This window comes from Pleurodeles waltl, chromosome 4_2, assembly GCF_031143425.1.
Source record: "Pleurodeles waltl isolate 20211129_DDA chromosome 4_2, aPleWal1.hap1.20221129, whole genome shotgun sequence".
NCBI lineage: Eukaryota > Metazoa > Chordata > Amphibia > Caudata > Salamandridae > Pleurodeles > Pleurodeles waltl.
In genome coordinates this window covers 293,493,532-293,518,393 of record NC_090443.1, presented here as the reverse complement: position 1 = coordinate 293,518,393, position 24,862 = coordinate 293,493,532, and the positions used below count along the sequence as shown (strand labels likewise).

General features: G+C 47.3%; 1 protein-coding gene across 3 annotated transcripts in view; it reads left to right on the top strand.

Moving 5' to 3' along the window:
- LOC138292552 (putative RNA-binding protein Luc7-like 2) overlaps positions 1 to 24,862 on the top strand; it is a 311,074-nt gene that overhangs the window by 263,195 nt on the left and 23,017 nt on the right. The window lies entirely within an intron of this gene.

The following is a 24,862-nucleotide window of genomic DNA, read 5'->3' as shown; positions in this document are numbered from 1 at the left end:
ATGTTCCTCACTCTGCAGCATGTTCTGCTGCAGATCACATGCTGTGCACACTCCTCCCATCTACTGTGGCGCTCAGGTGTTACAATATGTTTTTCTCTGACAAGATTTGGTTTCGAGGTGACTTAGACCTCTCTGAAATGCATAATAATGCACCAGGGCACAGACTCTACCTTTCAATGTGTTTTTCTGCTATCTGATTCAAGCGTGGTTTTGAGTGCTCCATAATTTATTAGGCACCAAGTTCAGATTTTGCAGCTTGAGCTCGGTGCACAGTGATTTTTTAATACATCTCTCAACCGTTGACTGCTCTGGAACCAAATTGTCTGACAAGCCTAGTTCTAGGTGAATAAGAATGATTCATTTGAAGGTGGGAGGGTATGGGGGAAAACACCCTTTAATTGTTGTCTCTTTTGGTAATATAAAATTTGCAGGGTTGGGCCAGCATTGGGTCTACAACCTCTGTCCAGCTACCATAAGAAGAGTGCTTGTTGAACATGTAACACTATATTGCAAAATTACAGTTTGACACTGACTGGAGAAATTCAGCGATGCTGCACCAGGACGCTACAGAGTCTGTCTGCCGTGGTTGCCAAAACATCAATGGAGTCCACTTTGATGACAAGGGGTGGTGACACCTCCAGTAGCCCAGTAGTCTACACATCATGTGGTCAAGTTGAAGCAGAAATTCATCACAGTGTCCCTTTAGGTTTAGATGAGGAAGGACGTCTTCCTCACTTACACACTTAGCAAAAGCGCAACAAGATTTCTGCTCATGCTGAGGACCAAGCTGAAGTGCTTTATGAAAAATTACAAAGACCTTGTCGAGACCAGAGCTGTCACTCCCATGCATCGAAATTTGTTTTCCTTTGTTTCTACGTGGACACATCTCCCAAGGTTTACTGGTCCTCAACACTGCACATGAGTGTCTTTATGCAGGACACAGGGAACACTTCCCCTCCTGACAAGGTGAGCCAGAGAATAGACGCTGTGGGAAAGCGTGAAGTGTTGTTGGCATCCACCTAATGGTGTATTGGCAATTTATGATGTGCATCAGTGAGAAGAGAGAGGTGTTGTGCATGCCCCACCATGAGTCACATAATTGAAGTGCAAAAGAAGTTGCCCACACAGGAAAAATAATCCAGTGAAAACATTTGGTGTGCACTGGTTGCAGTTGAGACAGCCTCCAGAGAAGCAAACACCATCTTTCTTCTGCATCACCATGCTTGGTTTAGAGTGTTGGGCTTCTGACCTGTTTTCCAACAACACGTCATAGGACTGCCAGTTTACGATTAACCAAACCCCGGGTCTCGGGTGGATGGGATGTTGGAGAAGACTATTACAGACTTGGCAAAAGCTATGGAAGGCTGCAAAATCTAGTTACTGTAGACCCCAAACGTGCTGCATCCGAAGCAGCATCTGTGGCTCCTGGTACTTACTGCAAGCTGCAGCAGTCCTTTCCTGGAGGACAGCAGTCAATCAAGCAAGTACGATGGTTCCCGAGTATTATCTGGTGCACACAACCAAGTCTCAATAGGATATTCCTCAGTGAAATTTTGACAGAAAGGTGCTCAAGGAAGGATGTGTCGCCACCTAGACAGGTCTCAACTGGTCTAAACATGACAAGTTGCCTCTGAGCACTCCAAGAAAATAAAGAAGGCCAAGATCTTAGTATAATCTTCTTATAATTTAATCACTGATTTCTGTGATGTTCTTTTCTCTGTTCACAACATCTTCACAATTCTAGCCAATGTGTGCTTCGTAGTTGGATCAATATCCCATTGACTTCTTCAGGACTAGACTAAGTATAGCATTATAGCACAGGCAAATAATAAATTCATAAACCTTCACCAAGGTCACACCAATCTTGTGAGTGTTTAGAAGAGGAGTTGTTGGTTAAAAGTTAAAATGTTGAAATCTGCACATGCACAGTGTAAGAATTTGTATTGATATTTGCCATTGTAGCAAAACCAAATTAGGTACATCAAAACACCTTGTGATAAAATAAGCAGTTAGCTCCCATATTCCTAGTTAGTTAAATAAAAGTAATGTCATGTGAGTGCATGAAAAACAAAATTGAAAGTGTTGGTCAAGTCGAAGTTCAGAGACGTGCATAAACAGCTCACCTATTATTGCTAAAGTCTTGAGTTTTAACTCCTCAGTATGGTAGATAATGATAACCATTCAACTCGCTGTCTGAAATTTAGAGTGAAAACTGACATCCGGTCATTTAGCCCTGTATATCAGGAATCCAAAATAACAAAATATTCTAAACACAACGTTGAATCACAGGGACTAAACCAATCACATTTGGCTAAAGGACATAATTAGTGCACCGTCACTCAATGCCAGGAAGGTTCTAGAAGAGAGCACTCCCCGTTATAATATACCAATGTGTGGTCAATATGTATAGTTCACAATATCAGTATGTGACACACATTTGGATCAGAAGGCACTAGGAGTAAGTAAAATAAAGTCCACTAGTGGTAGTTATTCTTGTGACAAGGCCAGAGGTCCCCAGAAAAAGAGGCACCTCTACCAGCAAGCAGTGACTTGCATCTTGTTCCTCATGATTATCCAACACTGTCAGGGGGCATCTGCAATTAAGACTGACCCAGTGACCGGGTATAACCTTTGTTCAATGGATGCTTTCCAACATCCTATTACTCCTTCTCTAAAGACCTTACTTCCAAAAAGTGCTTCACAATATCTGCCCTTGACGACAAAGGTGAGGAAACATTCGTTAAAATTCATAAAGAAATCCTCATCGGCAAAGGCACAGTCGACGACACTTTAGTCGACAACTGCATCCACAGTAACGACGACAGCCACTTTACCCTTACCGCAGTAGTGTTTCCCATAATACTCTCTTCCTCGCCACTATCGTCAACAATCATCTCTGCAAAAATCTTTAAAAACACACAATCGATTGCTAGCCTTCTGGACTCTCCGTCAACAGCAAAATCTCTGACTATGCAAATCTAGTTCACGTACTACCAATGATGACAGTACCGCCGACGATGGACTCATCAACAGTGATCCAGTCGACGACGGGCATACTGTCAATGATAAACCCATTGCAATGCCCTCATCGACGATGACACCAGCAACGACCACGTCGACATCACTCCTAATACCGACGACAACATAGTTACCGTCGATGATGCTGACAGCTGTGTCTTAACCGTTGATGAAGACACCTGCAGGTAAACAGGAAAACATATTTCCTCCATTAAATTCAGTTCCACTATAGGGAAATGCATCTGCATCAACAATTTTGCCAATACATACCTCTCCCAGCAAGGTACTACAAAATCCACCTACACAACACCTGGATGAGGATGATGATCACTCTGAGGATGAAGGTCCTTTTGGGATATCTAGAGGCCCATCCCAACTGCATCTATAATGCCAAGACTTTGACGAGGATGGCGACGAGGAACAGTATCCGGATGAGTACTACTCTGCGAGGGAGCACGCAGAGCCTTACCAGCCACAATATCTCCCTACCCCTCTATTCCAATGTCACTGGTAACAGACCTGCAAAATATACTACATGATTATTATCGGAGATTTCCACCTTCAGCTTCTGCAACACCAATGACACAAACACCTAGACTGCTGCAAATGCCACAAACCCCTGCATCAGTACTGTCAAGGGTTATGGATGCGCCTGCCGCCTCTGTACCGGAAGTAGCACCCCACTTAGGCCAGCCTCCAAAGGAAGATCCTCATTCTACAAATGAAGACAGGAGGGAAAAATACGGTATACTACGTCACAGCCAAGTGAATGGGAGGATTATACAATCCCCACTCCCTTTCCACCTGTAGCGGCACCAGTAGATTCTCCACCAGAAGATATTGGCAGATTTCATAATTTGATTAAAAAAGCAGGCAAGCGTTTTGAACTCCCTCTGCTTACTAAGGAAACCAACTGGTTTTTTTTATGATTTCAAAGAACCAGCTAAGAAGTCGGTAAAGGCTTTCCCAATTATAGATTTCATATGGCAGGAGGGACTTAAAGCCATGAAAAACCCAGCTATGATATCCACACAGATACCACGTTGGGAGAAAAAATATAAAGCTCCTGTGGGTTCCCCAACTTGTTTGATTGGAAACCCAAAACCAGACTCCGTGGTGTTACAAGTGGTGCAATGTTGCACGAAAATCCCCAACACACCAATTTCTTCTCCCGATAGGGATGAGCCTAAGCTAGACATTATAGGGGAAAAAAAAATCTCCACTGTGGCAGCCACAAAGGTAAGAGCATCAAATTCTCTGGCAATATTGGGCCGTTACGACCGCTAGATGTGGTCCGATATATCCAGATATATAGACCTGATACCAGTTGGAAACTAGGAAAATGTTCCAGGAGGGGGAATGAATCTCAGCAGAAATTATTGATTGTGCTATTGATGTTTCAACAACAGGATTCAGGCAACTGGCGGGTGCGGCAGTTCTCCACAGACAGGGATGGTTAAAATGCACCTCATTCCGGCCAGAGATACAGAGTAAAGTACTGGACATGCCATTCAACTGTGTCGCCCTTTGGCAAACACATGGATGATGCCTTACAGTCAGGACAGGCATGGTGAAATACGTTGGAACACGATAGAAAGCAGCCCTTCGGTGGGGAGGGGGTAGGTTGGGTAGGGTAAGAGGATCTTATTCCTTTCGAGGTGGCTGTCAACCCTACAGACAGCAATTTAAATCAGGCCAGACATCCTATTGCCCCCAATATGCACAGCAACAGCCACACTATAGACTACCACCAGCAGTGGCATATAAACATTCCACAAGAGGAGAACTTTCTGCCTGTGACAGATACAAGCTGGAAACAATGACCTAGCAAAGGTAACCACTACCCTCCCCTCTCCAACAACCAAAATTGGAGGCCGCATAGCAAACCATTTCCATCAATGGTCCAAAATAACATTTGACAAGTGGGTCAAACACCACCCCGGTTAACACAACTCAAGGAGGTATCCAGCATGCTAAAAAAAAAGGAGCAATAGAAGTCGAACACCATTTCAGAAGGGAATGTGGTTCTACTCCCGTTTCTTTCTAGTAAGGAAACCATCGAGCATTTGTGTCCCATTATGATTTGCAAACATTGAACACATTTCGAAATAAACAATAATTTTAAAATGGTAACGCTTCAAAATATATTGCATCTCTTGAATGCTGGAGATCATATGACATTGCTGGACCTCCAAGATGCATATTTCTGGTACCCAGCTACAATTTAAGGTCCTGCCATTTGGACTGAAGTCAGCGCCAAGAATATTTACCAAGATGCTGGCCCCAGTGGCGTCTCATCTCAGACAACAAAGAATCCAAAGCTTTCCATACCTAGACGACTGGCTTATAAAGGCCTCAACACACCAACAAGCAGCAACGGACACATCCATCTGCCTCTCGCTATTCGAAAACCTGGACCTCATGCTCAATTATCAGAAATCACATTTCCACATCACAACAAAACTGATGTTCTTCAGGACTGTTCTCGATGCAATTCAAAACAAAGCATTTCTCTCCGAGGACAGACAGCTGAAGATTTGTCAGCTAGCTCACAGGCTGTCTACAAGAAAGTACATTTCATTATGGACCTACAAGTCATTCATGGGAATGATTTCCTCCTGCATTCCTCTTGTCCAAAATTGCCATCTACAGATGTGTCCACTTCAAGAGGAACTAGACAAACAGTGGCTCCAAGCGCACGGTTCCTTTGAGGATCTCATTCTCATAACATCAGGAATTAAAACAGCCATGTCTCAGTGAACAATACAATCAAATCTATCCAAGGTGCTTTCGCATCTGCAACAAATTCCCAACTTTATCATAACAGACGCTTCCCTGGACGGTTGGGGTTGCCCACGTCCAAGATCTACAAATCAGTGGAAAGTGGAGTCCAACAGAAATGAAGCTTCACATCAGTCACTTAGAGCTAAGAGCTATCAAACTAGCACAAAAGTTTTTTTTTACTCAAGATAACAGCAATCAGCAGGCTTCATATGAACAGACGATACCACAAGTATGTTCTATCTCAACAAACTGGGAGGAAGAAGATCTCATCAGGCACAGCTCTTTCGGATTTGGGCTCTACAAAATAAAATTTCTCCGAAAGCAGAACATGTTCCGGAAGTGTCCAACCTACTAGCAGACTGACTAAGCAAAACAAGCATTCCGTATCATGAATGGGAACTAGACCAAAAGGTTCTCGATGGACTCTTCCAGAGATGGGGCAGGCCGAACTTAGATCTTTTTGCCACTGAGAACAAGAAGTGCCTATTCTATGCAAGCTGGCATCCCCAAAAAGGATCATGGGGGGAATGCATTTTCGATGAAATGGTCAAGAATTTATGCTTGCGCTTCTTCTCCCCTAATTATCTTTATCCCCAAGATGCTCAACAAAGTGAAGACAGAATGATGCTGCCTCACCCACATAGCACCCAGATGACTCCAGAAAATTCCGGTTCACAGAACTCCTATTAGAATAACCACATGTCCAACTCAAACAGTCACCAGCTTTACTGACCATGAACCCGGGACAGGTCAGGAATCCGGACCCTACACCCCTACACTTATCGGCCTGGCTCCTGAATTCAATGAATTCTCCAACGTAGACATTTCGCCAGAATGCAGAGAAATACTTGCCAAAGCGAGGGAGGATGCAACCAACAAAACTTATAAGTTTAAGTGGAAACTTTTCTGCCTGTGGTGTGTACATTCAAAGATCCACCATCTCATATTGCAGCTGGGACACATTACCCCATATCTGCTCCACCTGGCTAAATCCAGATTATCTCATTCATCCATAAGAGTACATCTGGTGGTAATTCCCAGGTTCAGGCGTTCTCAGGGTGGGCCTTTGTTCCTCAAGGGCATCTTTAGAGTCCCCCCCCCCCCCCCCCCCCCCCCCCCCCCCCCCCCCTCTGTACGATAGCCTCAACCCTTGTGGTACCTGAATGTAGTATTAGGACAGCTCAAGAAATAAAATTTTGAGCCCATTCACAAATCAAAGTTAAAGTACCTTACTTGGAAAACATCGCTCTTCACATTTGCCAAAAGAGTAAGTGATGGTAAAGGCAAGAATGTCAAAGACCCTTTTCTTCAGTTCACATTGAACAGCGTTCTACTTCGAACAAATTCTAAGTTTATCCTGAAGGTTCCATCAGACTCATCTTTACGAACCAGTGGTCCTGGGAACATTCTTTTCAAATCTGCAAACAGCCACAGAAAAATCACTACATTCTCTGGATGTCAAAAGATGTCTGCAATTCAGCCTACACAGAACACATCCGATTCACAAAGCAGACCAACTGTTTGTAGCATATGGTGGTGTCAGGAAAGGTTTTCCAGTATCCAACAGACCATTGCCAGAGGGATTTGTCTAACTGTACAATTTTGTCACTTGCAAGCTGGGAAGCCGTTGAGGGACAGGGCTGTTTCTGCATCTACAGCTCTTTCTGCTGGAGTGCCTATCCAGCATATCTGCCGAGAAGCAACGTGGACTAGCAGACACACGTTTACGAAGCATTATTGCCTGGATGAGACACATAAGACTGATACGGCGGTCAGACATGGCGTGCTAAAACATCTATTTCATTAGGGTGAACCTCTTCCATTTCTTCCCACCATCCGCTAAATGTATGCTGACATGACATGCTTATTATTATGATTATTATTATTATTATTATGAGTTTTGCTCACTGTTCTGATTCAAATGTGTGAATCTATGAAAGATCCAATACTGGAGAAGAAAATTGGTTTCTTACCTGTAACTGTGGTTCTCCAGTATTGTATATTTCATAGAATCACAGGCGACCCACCCTCCGGCCCATAGAGATTCTCCTCAGAAATACAAATAATTATTTCACACTCGTACTAGAAAATCTGAGGGGTTTAGCCTCTGCTGGGAGTATTCTTGCCGGTGCTGTCACCTGATTGGTTGAAGTTCAAGTTTGGTTCTTCTTCAAAAGGACACAGATAGGCTATGGCAGTGACTGTCCATTGCCATTATGGCCTTTAATAGTTTACCTACTGCTTTATTAAAAGATACCTTGGGGCTCCCACTTCGACTACAGGGATGATTCAAGCATGTGAATCTATGAATGATACCAATACTGGAGAACCACAGTTAAAGGGAAGTAACCAATTTTCTAAAAGATGTACAACAACTTTGCACATCTCAGCTGGAGTCCTTGACAAAGGCGTGTGGAAGATTAACACTCAGGTGTTCAACCATTACTTCCATCATGGGGGTACACCATCAGTTGACCTTGTTGCCACACAATAGAACCCAAAACACAAACTTTGCATCCATGTACCCTCTTCTGTGGCCCACAAACAGTTTCTTCCATTATCAGATTCTATATTTAAGCAGGGAAATGCAGCACACTCATTAATCTTTAATAACTCCCACATAGGCTTGAAAGCTGTGGTACACCGTTATTGGATGTTTCCTAGCTTCCAATGCTTAAATAATTATCCCTCTTCGAAGTGGTAGTCCCTTGCTAACGTATAGCCCTACAAGACACCAGCAGCTGAAAGGGTGACATCCACCTCATTCTACAAGGACCAGACTCCATTCAATGCAATTAAAATGTTCCTTGCCTAAACCCTCCAAGAGGTCTTCACCCATCAGGTTTCTACAGCAAGTCATATGGAAGAGAGTTCCAGAACCTTGCTATTGCTTCAAACCTGATAAGTGAGCTTTGAAACTTTTTGTTCGAGGCATCTGTGACTGTAGATACACATGTTGTGTATACTCCAGCCATCTAGTCTAGGGTCCGGATGTGTGCAAGTTGTTTTCCTTCTAAGAAGTCTTTTGAGTTGCGAGGTAGAGCAACTTCTCCCGTTAGTGGTGATGGGCATCAACTCCATTGTTAGATTGTTTTCTTTTTGCCGTCTGGTTCCGACGTGTGCTCTGATTTGAACAGCCAAGGTGCTCTTTTCGGTTCACAGTACCTTCCCTCTGTCCGTATTGCCTTCGATCGCGATCCTCTTTTCCTAGTGTGTCAACACACAAATATTTTGATCGAGCCAGATCCATATCAACTGCTGTCCCTCCTGGACCTTGCCCATCAGGGCCTACTCCCATCTCCATTGTGTCTTTCCAGAAAGCCTAGATGGAAAGGACACCCTTTCGCTGATGTCTTTGCTGCACCTTGAAATACCCTAGGACCGATCAGGTCTGCAGTTTGTTCCTGTTGCCTGAACACAGCAAAGCTGACTCTGATGCCTGCTGCGCCTTCCGCTCCAAGAAAACTCTTTGCGACTGTTGTGCAAGTCAGTTTGAGATGTCACAGGGGAGCATGGAAGAGAAACCCACGGCTATCGGCTGCACAGGTAGCTCCAGATCCGACCTGGAGAACTAGGACCTCCTACCTACTCAACACTCTTGAGTATTACACCCCTCCCCACAATACCACCCGAGCATCCTTCTGCTAAAAAGCTTGCAGCCCCTCTGGAACACCAGATATCAGCTTTTGGGCCGCCACTGCCTTTTCGGCCATATTCCGTACTGAGCGACTGCTTCAGCGGCACCGTCCAGCTTGTCTTCCGACAAGGCTTCCAAACAGAGTGCTTTGGCTCTGCCCACCCCAACACCTACCCAACCCTTGGTGTTGACCTGTCCTTCGATGTCATCTTCATGCTTCTCGCCACAGAATGGACCTTTGGCACTGAAACAAAATACTTTTTCGGATCCAAAGACTTTGAATCCGACTGCCTAGCTTGACCCCAGCACAGCAGCCAGCCCCATTCGCCATAAACTACAAGAACAGCTCGATTTGTGGTAAAAAAAAAAAAAAAAAATATTGTAACATCCCACATTATTTCCTGCCCTTCAGCCTCTACTGCCCCAACATCCAAACGGCAGTTATCATTCCAGGAAGCCTTGGCCTCTCCAGTTACTGAAACAAAGTAGATAAGGCTACCAGCCCCTTACCTCTTGCACCACCATCACCACCTCCCATTCCCCCAACTTTGCCTTTGCCCTCCTCACCTCATTTTCTAGGAGACCCACTTGACATTACACCCGAGGGTCTTCACATTCTCACACGGGTGGGTGTGGTGGGATGGAGGACATCTATGAGTCCCAAGGGTCACCCCGTGGGGGAATATCAAATGACACAGACCTGCCAGGGGAAACAGACCCTGATGTTTACACTGCCCGCCTCTCATCTCCGGATAATTCTACATATTATCAAGAAGTGCTGCCTCCTATCAGGTGGACCTTTACAAGGAGCCATTAGAGGAGGACTTCCTTTTTGAAACACTTTCCTCCCTTCCCAACTTCAGAGTACATCCCGAAGTTCAAGGGCATGCTTCATCACACTCCAGACATTTTTAATGACCCAGTTAGGGCTATGGTTATAACACCCATGGTGGACGAAAAATATAATGCCTCCCCTTCTGCTCTGATCTATATTCATGGTCCGCTTCCACCAGACTCACTAGTCATCACCTCTACCCGTGAACAAGCTAACTCCCAAGCTAGCGGAGATGCCCGCCACCAGATAAAGACAGCAAACATATTGATACAGCGGGAACAAGGATAGCAATGCAGTCAGCCAACCACTGGCGTATTACAAATTCTGTGGGCCTCCTTGCAGTGTATGACTGTACCCACAGGGACGAGATGAAGGACTTTGTCCAATACCTTCCCGAAGAGCACACAAAACAGGGCCACAAACTTGGGTCACAGGGCAAACTCATTTCAAACACATGCATACGCTGCACCCTAGATTCAGGTGACACTGCTGTTAGGGGAGTAAACACTAGCATTCTCCTCCGAAGACCTGCATGGCTCTGTATCACTGGCTTTACGCTGGAGGTTCAGCAGAATCTGCTCAACATGCCTTTTGATCGCAACCATCTTTTTGACTCCAGGGTGGACCAAACTTAAGAAAAAATAAAGAAGGCAGAGACAGCAAAAGCAATGGGGGCACTGTAAACACCAATGCCCCGTAGCTCCTTTTGCTGCCCCTCCAATTGTGGAGGTTCAAACACCACCTCCTCTAATACTTCTACCTCGTATCAGCGCACCCAGGACTAGCACTCCTCTCCCAGGTTTTGTGAGGTTCCTGTTTTGGTTATAAGACTGCATGTTTTAGGGTGGCAGCACCACTGAGTGTGGGTGACTTAGCCAGTCCTACACCACCTTGGAAGCTGTCGTCGTAACTCCTGGCTAGCCCACAGTGCCTCACCCAACCCTAGAAAGGAAAGGAAAGATGATTTGTGGCAACCTAAACCTGGCACTCTGACTGTTTTGATATTGGTGCCAAAACCTATATAAAGATACTTGTCATTGTTATTTTTGTAAATTGGTGTAGATCTCCTTCTTGAATTGTGTTTCTCTCGTAGGGGTATTTCCATGATAGTCATAAGCACTGAACAGTTCCGCGCGCCTGCGGGGACCCCGGAGCACTGATGTGAAGTATATTCTTAAGTGCAAACACCAGCCGTTTGAAGAAAAGGTCTGTCCAAAAACACTTAAGAATAACATTGTGCAGCCTATGTGAACAGCTACACAGGCCAAATTGTTGAAAAGAAAATCAATAGTAGTGTAAATTCATGTTCAAACACCTATTTATTCTAGAAATGTAATAACAAATACATTCTCATACTTTATTTACACCTCTGATGAGAATAAAACAATGCAGGGCAGTGTAGCCCATAGGCTGCCATTATACAGAATGTAAATAGAGCTGTGCCTTTAAGAAAGCAAAGTCTTCCTGTATCCCATCATGCACAGCAACAGGCAGTTGCCTCAGTTCTTTTTTCCGGCTCCTGCTGACAGGACCCTGAAGCATTGAGCTCTACCTCACAAAGTTTTTTGTGACAGAAATTCATTGAAATATCTTCTGAATTTCATTTTCACTCGACGTTTTTACCTTTGAGTGATCATTTTCTACTGATTTCTGTTAAATTCTGACAGAATTTTGAGTTTTTTTCTAGTTAGAAATGCCTTCACTTTTTGATAAATGTCCTTCTTGTGGCAGAAAGAAGGCTAAAACAGATCCACATAGGGTCTGTATAATTTGTCTTCCATCCAGCCACAAACCGGAGTCTTGTGACATTTGTAAAACCTTCTCTAGAAGAACCCTTCGTGATAGAGAGAAGATCCGACTTCAGGCGAGAGAGGACAGGAGAAAAAGTGGCCATTCCACTACAGAGCGAGGAGAAGGTCAGGCTTCTACCAGGGCTCAACCTGTTTCCTCCATGACTCCTTCCAGACCTGCTGAAAAACGACATAGATCTCCGACGATGTCGAGAGCGTCGACGTCGAAGCAGGGAACGGCGCCAACATGTTCGCCGTCGAGGAGTGGTTCGCCGGCGAGAAAAAGACATTGTTCGCCGTCGAGGCGGCGAAGACACCAGACGTCGAGAGGATCTGGGTCGCCGTCGACACGGCGAACACAGTCCACGTCAAGGAGATCCGAGTCGGGCTCGCCGTTGACACGGCGAGGGAGATCACCGTCGAGAGAGAGTGTTCGCCGTCGGAGGCGTTCACCGTCACTGCACCGACGTCGAGGGTCGTCGTCGAGAGGTTCTCAGTGGCGAGACGAGTCGACGTCTAGAGGCACTCGCCGTCACCGCAGTTCGACGTCGAGGAGTGCTTCGACGTCGAGAAGACCATCTAAGAGGCCTAGAAGGGTTTATACAACCTCGGAATCCTCGGCCTCGCTTATCCTACTTCCAGCATCGCCACAGCTCTCGCAAAGGCAGTCGCCGTTACCACAGACGCCGGTAACACCTACGGCTCCTCTTCCGGCGCCTCCTCCAGAGCCTGTTCCGAGGACTCCAACGCGATCTGCAGGGCGTTCTGGATATTCGTCGAGGCGTACATCTACCTCTAGGCACCGTCGTCAGGAATCGCATCATGGACATTCTTCCTCGTCCACACGGGACTACTCTCCAACCTTATCGGACTCACCGTCCCCAAGAGTGTCCCCCATAGATGATGTCAACACATTTCAGGAGGTCTTAGTGAGAGGGGCAACCAAGCTGAATATCCCGCTAGCAGCTCCGGCCCCATCGACATCAGTGATCTTTGAGACCTTGCATCAAAAGACATCTTCACGACCTTTACTTCCACTGGTTCCGGGTCTTATTGAGCCAGCAATGGACATTTTTCTCACGCCGGCTACAACAAAGTCTGCTCCTTCCAGACTCATTAAAAAGTACCGTCCACCAGAGCAAGATCCTCTATTCTTGAGGTCGGACCCAGTACCAGACTCGGTAGTTATAGTGGCAGCGAAGAAATCGCATTCGACGTCACCGTCTTCCTCTGCTCCTCCAGACAGAGAGCAGAAAGATCGATGCTGCAGGAAGAAAAGTATGCTCGACGGCATCCATCACCATGAAAGCAGCCAGTGCCACTGCTTTATTAGGGAGATATGATCGATCCCTCTGGGACTCTATACTGCAGTTCGCGGAGCATCTCCCTAGGGACAAAAGGGAAGATTTCCTAGAGGTCGTGAGCGAGGGAGCTATGGTTTCTAACCAGATTATAAGTGCTGCGGCGGATTCTTCAACACTATCCGCACATAACTATGCTCATGGTATAGCGCTCAGGAGACATGCATGGCTGCGGCTTACATCGCTTAAACCCGAAGCACAGCAGAGGATACAGAACCTACCTTTCTCAGGCTCCACTTTGTTCGGCTCTCATGCCGATGACGAGATGGCCAGAATGAAGTCTGAGCTGGATACCCTGAAAGCGGTAGGCATGGAGCGACCTAAAGAACAGCGAAAAGGATTCCGCCCATATCAAAGAAGACTGTTCACCCACAGGTATCAGACTCCACATTGGACGTCTTCACGCCCTCAGCAACAGCAGCAGCAGCAGCATCAGAGGGGCTTCTCCAGAAGGTCGACAAGGGGTCGTTCAACACCTCAGACCCAGACACCTCGACAGGTGCCCGCGTCTAAGCCCTGAATCTTCGCTTCCCCCTCCTCCGTTACCCACTCCGGTAGGGGGAAGTATCTCAAATCATCTGGACTAGTGGCTACGCATCACATCAGACGCCTGGGTTTTGAATATTGTGAGACATGGTTACGTTCTCAGATTCACCAGTCCTCCACCATCTGTTCCACCCAAAACAACCAACCGACACCTCGAAGCTCTTCAGTTAGAAGTCACCATCCTATTGCAAAAAAGAGCCATAGAACCCGTCCCGATCAGCCAGCAAGGGAAGGGGATTTATTCGAGGTATTTCCTTGTGCCAAAAAAAGACAAGCAAGAGTTTCGTCCCATTTTAGACCTAAGGACAGCAAACAAGTGGATTCGCAAAGAGAAATTCAGGATGCTATCCATGCACCAAATTTACCCACATCTTCGTCAGGGCGACTGGCTCTGTGCAGTAGACCTTTGCTACGCTTATTTTCATATTCCGGTGGCCAAGAAACATCGAAAATTCTTAAGGTTCACCGTCGGAAAACATCATTACCAATTTGCGGTTCTGCCCTTCGGCCTAAAATCAGCGCCGAGGACTTTTTCCAAATGCATGGCGGTGGTAGCCGCCCATTTGAGGAAGCATCGAATTTTTGTCTACCCCTATCTAGACGATTGGCTCATAAAGGCCTCCAGTTATCTAGAGACGCAACAACATTTCAAATGGACTCTACAGCTGTTACAGAAACTCGGTCTTCAAGTAAATCTCCTGAAATCCACAGCAACACCGGTTCAGAGGTTGCATTACTTAGGAGCCATTATAGATACAAATCTAGGAAAGGTGTTTCCTTCGGAGGAACGACGATTATCGATTCTCCAAAAGTGCAAACAACTGCAAGAGGCTCCACAGACCACTGCAAGAGTAATAGCTTCCCTACTGGGCTCGATGGCGTCTTGTATCCATCTCGTTCCCAATGCTCGCCTCCCATATGAGACCATTACAGGAAAACCTGGAGGATCAATGGAGTCAACTAATGAACGAATGGGAGAACAAAGTCCTCCTTTCTCCCCACGCCTTACAGTCCCTCAAGTGGTGGTGTCTACCCGACAATCTCTTGGTGGGGATTCCGTTCCAACGACAGCCTCCAGCTCAAACCATCGTAACAGATGCGTCACTGCTCGGATGGGGAGCGCACATGGGACATCTTCGAGTCCAAGGCAAGTGGTCACAGAAAGAGAGTCTCTATCACATCAACCTGCTGGAACTTCGAGCGGTCCACCTTGCGCTCAAAGCTTTCCTTCCCTCTCTGAGAGCGGAAACTCTCCTTCAGACGGACAACGTGGCCACCATGTACTATGTAAACAAACAAGGAGGCACCAGGTCCAGGATTTTATCCAGGGAGGCTCAGACAATCTGGCATTGGCTTCTAGCCAGGAACATGTCGCTAGTAGCAACTCACCTGCCGGGCATCCAGAATGTGCAAGCGGATGCTCTCAGCCGAGTAATGGACGAGAACCACGAGTGGGTTCTACACGACGACGTCGTTCATTCCATTTTCGCACTATGGGGTTCCCCCTCTATAGACCTGTTCGCAACCCCAGAAAACAAAAAATGCCAAAACTTCGCCTCCAGATATTACCATCCAGGGACACTGGGGAATGCCCTGTGGATAAGCTGGTCAGGAGCATTTCTTTACGCCTTTCCACCGCTTCCCCTGATTCCGGCGGTCCTCCAGAAGTTATCCAGTGTTCAGTCCAAAATGATCCTGATTGCTCCGGAATGGCCACGACAATGGTGGTTCCCAGACCTTCTTCACCGGTCACTCAAACCACACATCAGGCTCCCTTATCGTCCGGACCTGCTCACGAAGTTCGGAGGGCAGATATCTCATCCCAACCTCTCATCACTGAGTTTGGCAGCATGGCTCCTGAGCTAGTGCAATATGGACACTTGAACTTACCTCAGGACTGTATGGAAATCCTGAGAGAAGCTAAGCGCCCTTCCACACGATCCACTTATGCAAGCAAGTGGAAGAGATTTTGTGTGTGGTGTTTAGACAACAACATTGACCCGATATCCTGTGGAGAAGAGTCTATTCTGCCATACCTCCTAACATTGGCAAAATCGGGCTTACAATTATCATCAATAAAGGTACATTTGGCGGCTCTAACAGCATACAGGAAGAGCCCATCACAACCTTCCTTTTTTCGAATCCCAATTATTAAAGACTTCCTGGAGGGTTTAAAAAAGGTTTTTCCCCCCATTAGAAGGCCGTCTCCTCCATGGGAATTGAATGTTGTCCTATCGCGCCTGATGCTACCTCCATTCGAGCCAATACATAAGGCATCGCTTCAACATCTCACATGGAAAACTGCTTTTCTGGTGGCCATCACTTCAGCGCGTAGGGTCAGTGAAATCCAAGCCCTTTGCTCTCAGGAACCCTACACGGTTTTTCATTCTGCGAAAGTGGTAATGAGAACTCATCCAAAATTTTTACCGAAAGTCGTCTCCGATTTTCATGTGAATCAAACCATTTCACTTCCAACTTTCTTTCAAAATCCAGCTACTCCTGCTGAGAGAACGCTGCACTCTCTGGATGTAAAGAGGGTTTTGAAATTTTACTTGGACAGGACAAAATGCTTACGTAAATCACAACAGCTTTTAGTTAACTATGGCCCACTTAGAACAGGGTTGGGCACGTCTAAGCAATCACTATCCAGGTGGATTGTTTCATGTATAATGTTATGTTATCAGTTAGCGAACAAGTCCCTCGGTGGTAGGCCAAAAGCCCACTCTACTAGAGGGAAGGCAGCTACTACAGCCTTAATGAGAAATATACCTTTGGCAGAAATATGCAAGGCTGCCACTTGGAAGTCTGTCCATACCTTTACTAAGCATTACTGCCTTGATACAGACGCTAGGGCGGATGCACAGGTTGGACAGGCCTTGCTTAAGAACTTATTTGCATAACTTTAGTGTTTTGGCACTATTTTTTCTGTCTACTCCACCGCGGTTATGGGGATGGGCTTGCTACTCTATTCAGTGCTTATGACTATACATGGAAATCCCCTACGAGAGAAGGAATGGTTTCTTACCTGTAACTCCAGTTCTCTCGTAGGGGTATTTCCATGATAGTCATAAGCAACCCTCCCTCCTCCCCGGTGGAGTTCACATAGAAAAAGTTGCCATAAATATGGTTGATGTTGGTACTCCAACAAAGCCTGTTCCAGGTTAAAAGCCTTCAAAAAAAACTGAGGCAACTGCCTGTTGCTGTGCATGATGGGATACAGGAAGACTTTGCTTTCTTAAAGGCACAGCTCTATTTACATTCTGTATAATGGCAGCCTATGGGCTACACTGCCCTGCATTGTTTTATTCTCATCAGAGGTGTAAATAAAGTATGAGAATGTATTTGTTATTACATTTCTAGAATAAATAGGTGTTTGAACATGAATTTACACTACTATTGATTTTCTTTTCAACAATTTGGCCTGTGTAGCTGTTCACATAGGCTGCACAATGTTATTCTTAAGTGTTTTTTGACAGACCTTTTCTTCAAACGGCTGGTGTTTGCACTTAAGAATATACTTCACATCAGTGCTCCGGGGTCCCCGCAGGCGCGCGGAACTATTCAGTGCTTATGACTATCATGGAAATACCCCTACGAGAGAACTGGAGTTACAGGTAAGAAACCATTCCTTCTCATTTATTGACTGTGTATTAGCTAATGTCTAACACTCCTCTCTGATAAGCCTAATGCTGCTTGACCATACTACCCCCTAAAAGAACACATTGTGATTGCTAGAGAAAGCTCCTGTCCACTAGTAAGAGAACCCCTGGGCACTTTGCACAATATATGTCAATTTGATATATCATATAAAAAGCCAGCTTCCTATATTATCCTTTTAAGGTTCAAGCTTGAACATCCTACAGACTAAAATAGGTACTACCCATTTAGCTGAGGAAGAATTTTCTGTAATACCACAGTGTAAGGAAATGCCTCCTTGGCATGGTTGCCCCCTGACTTTTTGCCTTTGCTGATGCTATGTTTACAATTGAAAGTGTGCTGAGGCCTGCTAACCAGGCCCCAGCACCAGTGTTCTTTCCCTAACCTGTACTTTTGTATCCACAATTGGCAGACCCTGGCATCCAGATAAGTCCCTTGTAACTGGTACTTCTAGTACCAAGGGCCCTGATGCCAAGGAAGGTCTCTAAGGGCTGCAGCATGTCTTATGCCACCCTGGAGACCTCTCACTCAGCACAGACACACTGCTTGCCAGCTTGTGTGTGCTAGTGAGAACAAAACGAGTAAGTCGACATGGCACTCCCCTCAGGGTGCCATGCCAGCCTCTCACTGCCTATGCAAGTATAGGTCAGTCACCCCTCTAGCAGGCCTTACAGCCCTAAGGCAGGGTGCACTATACCATAGGTGAGGGTACCAGTGCATGAGCATGGTACCCCTACAGTGTCTAAACAAAACCTTAGACATTGTAAGTGCAGGGTAGCCATAAGAGTATATGGTCTGGGAGTTTGTCAAACACGAACTCCACAGCACCATAATGGCTACACTGAAAACTGGGAAGTTTGGTATCAAACTTCTCAGCACAATAAATGCACACTGATGCCAGTGTACATTTTATTGCAAAATACACCCCAGAGGGCACCTTAGAGGTGCCCCCTGAAACTTAACCGACTGTCTGTGTAGGCTGACTAGTTCCAGCAGCCTGCCACACTAGAGACATGTTGCTGGCCCCATGGGGAGAGTGCCTTTGTCACTCTGAGGCCAGTAACAAAGCCTGCACTGGGTGGAGATGCTAACACCTCCCCCAGGCAGGAGCTGTGACACCTGGCGGTGAGCCTCACAGGCTCACCCCTTTGTCACAGCCCAGCAGGGCACTCCAGCTTAGTGGAGTTGCCCGCCCCCTCCGGCCACGGCCCCCACTTTTGGCGGCAAGGCTGGAGGGAACAAAGAAAGCAACAAGGAGGAGTCACTGGCCAGTCAGGACAGCCCCTAAGGTGTCCTGAGCTGAGGTGACTCTAACTTTTAGAAATCCTCCATCTTGCAGATGGAGGATTCCCCCAATAGGGTTAGGATTGTGACCCCCTCCCCTTGGGAGGAGGCACAAAGAGGGTGTACCCACCCTCAGGGCTAGTAGCCATTGGCTCCTAACCCCCCAGACCTAAACACGCCCTTAAATTTAGTATTTAAGGGCTACCCTGAACCCTAGAAAATTAGATTCCTGCAACAACAAGAAGAAGGACTGCCTAGCTGAAAACCCCTGCAGATGAAGACCAGAAGACAACTACTGCCTTGGCTCCAGAAACTCACCGGCCTGTCTCCTGCCTTCCAGAGAACTCTGCTCCAGCGACGCCGTCCAACGGGACCAGCGACCTCTGAATCCTCTGAGGACTGCCCTGCTTCGACGACGACAAGAAACTCCAGAGGACAGCGGACCTGCTCCAAAAAGACTGCAACTTTGTTTCAAGAAGCAGCTTTAAAGATCCCTGCAACTCCCCGCAAGAAGCGTGAGACTTGCAACACTGCACCCGGCGACCCCGACTCGGCTGGTGGAGAACCAACACCTCAGGGAGGACCCCCGGACTACTCTACGACTGTGAGTACCAAAACCTGTCCCCCCTGAGCCCCCCACAGCGCCGCCTGCAGAGGGAATCCCGAGGCTTCCCCTGACCGCGACTCTCTGAAACCTAAGTCCCGACGCCTGGAAAAGACCCTGCACCTGCAGCCCCCAGACCTGAAGGACCGGACTTTCACTGCAGAAGTGACCCCCAGGAGTCCCTCTCCCTTGCCCAAGTGGAGGTTTCCCAGAGGAAGCCCCCCCTTGCCTGCCTGCAGCGCTAAAGAGATCCCTTGATCTCTCATTGACTTACATTGCGAACCCGACGCTTGTTCTAACACTGCACCCGGCCGCCCCCGCGCCGCTGAGGGTGAAATTTCTGTGTGGGCTTGTGTCCCCCCCGGTGCCCTACAAAACCCCCCCTGGTCTGCCCTCCGAAGACGCGGGTACTTACCTGCAAGCAGACCGGAACCGGGGCACCCCCTTCTCTCCATTATAGCCTATGCGTTTTGGGCACCACTTTGAACTCTGCACCTGACCGGCCCTGAGCTGCTGGTGTTGTAACTTTGGGGTTGCTCTGAACCCCCAACGGTGGGCTACCTTGGACCAAGAACTGAATCCTGTAAGTGTCTTACTTACCTGGTAAAACTAACAAACCACCGTTGGGGGTTCAGAGCAACCCCAAAGTCACCACACCAGCAGCTCAGGGCCGGTCAAGTGCAGAGTTCAAAGTGGTGCCCAAAACGCATAGGCTAGAATGGAGAGAAGGGGGTGCCCCCGTTCCGGTCTGCTTGCAGGTAAGTACCCGCGTCTTCGGAGGGCAGACCAGGGGGGTTTTGTAGGGCACCGGGGGGGACACAAGCCCACACAGAAATTTCACCCTCAGCAGCGCGGGGGCGGCCGGGTGCAGTGTAGAAACAAGCGTCGGGTTTTCAATGTTAGTCTATGAGAGATCAAGGGATCTCTTTAGCGCTGCAGGCAGGCAAGGGGGGGCTTCCTCGGGGAAACCTCCACTTGGGCAAGGGAGAGGGACTCCTGGGGGTCACTTCTGCAGTGAAAGTCCGGTCCTTCAGGTCCTGGGGGCTGCGGGTGCAGGGTCTTTTCCAGGCGTCGGGACTTAGGTTTCAGAGAGTCGCGGTCAGGGGAAGCCTCGGGATTCCCTCTGCAGGCGGCGCTGTGGGGGCTCAGGGGGGACAGGTTTTGGTACTCACAGTCGTAGAGTAGTCCGGGGGTCCTCCCTGAGGTGTTGGTTCTCCACCAGCCGAGTCGGGGTCGCCGGGTGCAGTGTTGCAAGTCTCACGCTTCTTGCGGGGAGTTGCAGGGATCTTTAAAGCTGCTTCTGGAAACAAAGTTGCAGTCTTTTTGGAGCAGGTCCGCTGTCCTCGGGAGTTTCTTGTCGTCGTCGAAGCAGGGCAGTCCTCGGAGGATTCAGAGGTCGCTGGTCCCTTTGGAAGGCGTCGCTGGAGCAGAGTTCTTTGGAAGGCAGGAGACAGGCCGGTGAGTTTCTGGAGCCAAGGCAGTTGTTGTCTTCTGGTCTTCCTCTGCAGGGGTTTTCAGCTGGGCAGTCCTTGTTGTTGCAGGAATCTAAATTCTTAGGTTCAGGGAAGCCCTTAAATACTCAATTTAAGGGCGTGTTTAGGTCTGGGGGGTTAGTAGCCAATGGCTACTAGCCCTGAGGGTGGGTACACCCTCTTTGTGCCTCCTCCCAAGGGGAGGGGGTCACATTCCTATCCCTATTGGGGGAATCCTTCTTCTTCAAGATGGAGGATTTCTAAAAGTCAGAGGCACCTCAGCTCAGGACACCTTAGGGGCTGTCCTGACTGGCCAGTGACTCCTCCTTGTTTTTCTCATTATCTCTCCTGGACTTGCCGCCAAAAGTGGGGGCTGGGTCCAGGAGGCGGGCATCTCCACTAGCTGGAGTGCCCTGGGGCATTGTAACACGAAGCTTGAGCCTTTGAAGCTCACTGCTAGGTGTTACAGTTCCTGCAGGGGGGAGGTGTGAAGCACCTCCACCCAGAGCAGGCTTTGTTTCTGTCCTCAGAGAGCACAAAGGCTCTCACCGCATGAGGTCAGACACTCGTCTCTCAGCAGCAGGCTGGCACAGACCAGTCAGTCCTGCACTGAACAATTGGGTAAAATACAGGGGGTATCTCTAAGATGCCCTCTGTGTGCATTTTTTTATAAATCCAACACTGGCATCAGTGTGGGTTTATTATTCTGAGAAGTTTGATACTAAACTTCCCAGTATTCAGTGTAGCCATTATGGAGCTGTGGAGTTCGTTTTTGACAGACTCCCAGCCCATATACTCTTATGGCTACCCTGCACTTACAATGTCTAAGGTTTTGCTTAGACACTGTAGGGGCATAGTGCTCATGCACATATGCCCTCACCTGTGGTATAGTGCACCCTGCCTTAGGGCTGTAAGGCCTCCTAGAGGGGTGACTTACCTATGCCACAGGCAGTGGGAGGTTGGCATGGCACCCTGAGGGGAGTGCCATGTCGACTTAGTCATTTTCTCCCCATCAGCACACACAAGCTGGCAAGCAGTGTGTCTGTGCTGAGTGAGGGGTCCCTAGGGTGGCATAAGACATGCTGCAGCCCTTAGAGACCTTCCCTGGCATCAGGGCCCTTGGTACCAGGGGTACCAGTTACAAGGGACTTACCTAGGTGCCAGGGTTGTGCCAATTGTGGAAACAATGGTACATTTTAGGTGAAAGAACACTGGTGCTGGGGCCTGGTTAGCAGGGTCCCAGCACACTTCTCAGTCAAGTCAGCATCAGGCAAAAAGTGGGGGGTAACTGCAACAGGGAGCCATTTCTTTACAGTACCTCATTTATTGTCTGTGTGTATGTACAACAAATGCTTAACACTACTCCTTGGATAAGCCTACTGCTCGACCACACTACCACAAAATAGAGCATTAGTATTATCTATTTTTACCACTATTTTACCTCTAAGGGGAACCCTTGGACTCTGTGCATGCTATTCCTTACTTTGAAATAGCACATACAGAGCCAACTTCCTACATTGGTGGATCAGCGGTGGGGTACAAGACTTTGCATTTGCTGGACTACTCAGCCAATACCTGATCACACGACAAATTCCAAAATTGTCATTAGAAATTGATTTTTGCAATTTGAAAAGTTTTCTAAATTCTTAAAAGACCTGCTAGGGCCTTGTGTTAGATCCTGTTTAGCATTTCTTTTAGAGTTTAAAAGTTTGTAAAAGTTTGAATTAGAACCTAGAACTAGTTGTAGATTCTTAAAAAGTATTCCAACTTTTAGAAGCAAAATGTCTAGCACAGATGTGACTGTGGTGGAACTCGACACCACACCTTACCTCCATCTACAGATGAGAGAGCTAAGGTCACTCTGTGAACTAAAGAAAATAGCAATGGGCCCCAAACCTACCAAAATACAGCTCCAGGAGCTTTTGGCAGAGTTTGAAAAGGCCAACCCCTCTGAGAGTGGCAACTCAGAGGATGAAGATAGTGACTTGGAGGGAAATTCCCCCCCTCCAGTCCTACTTAGGGAGAGCAGGGCTTCTCAAGCCCTGACTCCACAAATAATAGTCAGAGATGCTGGTTCCCTCACAGGAGGGACCAACAACTCTGAAATCACTGAGGAAAACTCCAGTGAAGAGGACATCCAGTTAGCCAGGATGGCCAAAAGATTGGCTTTGGAAAGACAGATCCTAGCCATAGAGAGGGAAAGACAAGAGATGGGCCTAGGACCCATCAATGGTGGCAGCAACATAAATAGGGTCAGAGATTCTCCTGACATGTTGAAAATCCCTAAAGGGATTGTAACTAAATATGAAGATGGTGATGACATCACCAAATGGTTCACAGCTTTTGAAAGGGCTTGTGTAACCAGAAAGGTGAACAAATCTCACTGGGGTGCTCTCCTTTGGGAAATGTTCACAGGAAAGTGTAGGGATAGACTCCTCACACTCTCTGGAAAAGATGCAGAATCTGATGACCTCATGAAGGGTACCCTGATTGAGGGCTTTGGATTCTCCACTGAGGAGTATAGGATTAGATTCAGGGGGGCTCAAAAATCCTCGAGCCAGACCTGGGTTGACTTTGTAGACTACTCAGTAAAAACACTAGATGGTTGGATTCAAGGCAGTGGTGTAAGTAATTATGATGGGCTGTACAATTTATTTGTGAAAGAACACCTATTAAGTAATTGTTTCAATGATAAACTGCATCAGCATCTGGTAGACCTAGGACTAATTTCTCCCCAAGAATTGGGAAAGAAGGCGGACCATTGGGTCCAGACTAGGGTGTCCAAAACTTCCACAGGGGGTGACCAAAAGAAAGGGGTCACAAAACCTCCCCAGGGGAAAGGTGGTGAGACAGCCAAAAATAAAAATAGTAAAGAGTCTTCTACAGGCCCCCAAAAACCTGCACAGGAGGGTGGGCCCAGAGCCTCTTCACAAAACAATCCTGGGTACAAGGGTAAAAACTTTGATCCCAAAAAGGCCTGGTGTCGAAACTGTAGTCAGTCTGGACACCAAACTGGAGACAAGGCCTGTCCCAAGAAAAGTTCCACTCCAAACTCCAATCCAGGTAACACTGGAATGGCTAGTCTCCAAGTGGGATCAACAGTGTGCCCAGAGCAAATCAGGGTCCACACTGAAGCTACTCTATTCTCTGAGGGTGGGGTGGATTTAGCCACACTAGCTGCCTGGCCGCCTAACATGCAAAAATACAGGCAGCAGCTCTTTATTAATGGGACAAGTGTAGAGGGCCTGAGGGATACAGGTGCCAGTGTCACCATGGTGACAGAGAAACTGGTTTCCCCTGGCCAATACCTGACTGGAAAAACTTATACAGTCACCAACGCTGACAATCAGGCTAAAGCACATCCCATGGCAATGGTAACTTTAGAATGGGGAGGGGTCAATGGCCTGAAACAGGTGGTGGTCTCCTCAAACATCCCAGTAGACTGTCTGCTTGGAAATGACCTGGAGTCCTCAGCATGGGCTGAGGTAGAACTAAAAACCCATGCAGCCATGCTGGGTATCCCTGAACTAGTGTGTGTAAAAACAAGAGCACAATGCAAGGCACAGGGTGAAAAAGTAGAGCTGGAGTCTGGAAAAATGGCCCAGCCTACCAAGAGAAAAGGAAAGTCAGTTGGGAAACCAACTGCAACACAGTCAGAAAAAGAGAACCTCTCTTCTCAGGAAGAAGTTCTGCCCTCTGAGGGAACTGAGCCTTTGGAGCTTGAACCTTATCAGGTTGAGCTCTTAGGCCCAGGGGGACCCTCAAGGGAAGAGCTGTGTAAGGGACAAGAAACCTGTCCCTCTCTTGAAGGCCTTAGGCAGCAAGCTGCTGAAGAGTCCAAGGGCAAGAAAAATGGAACACATAGGGTCTATTG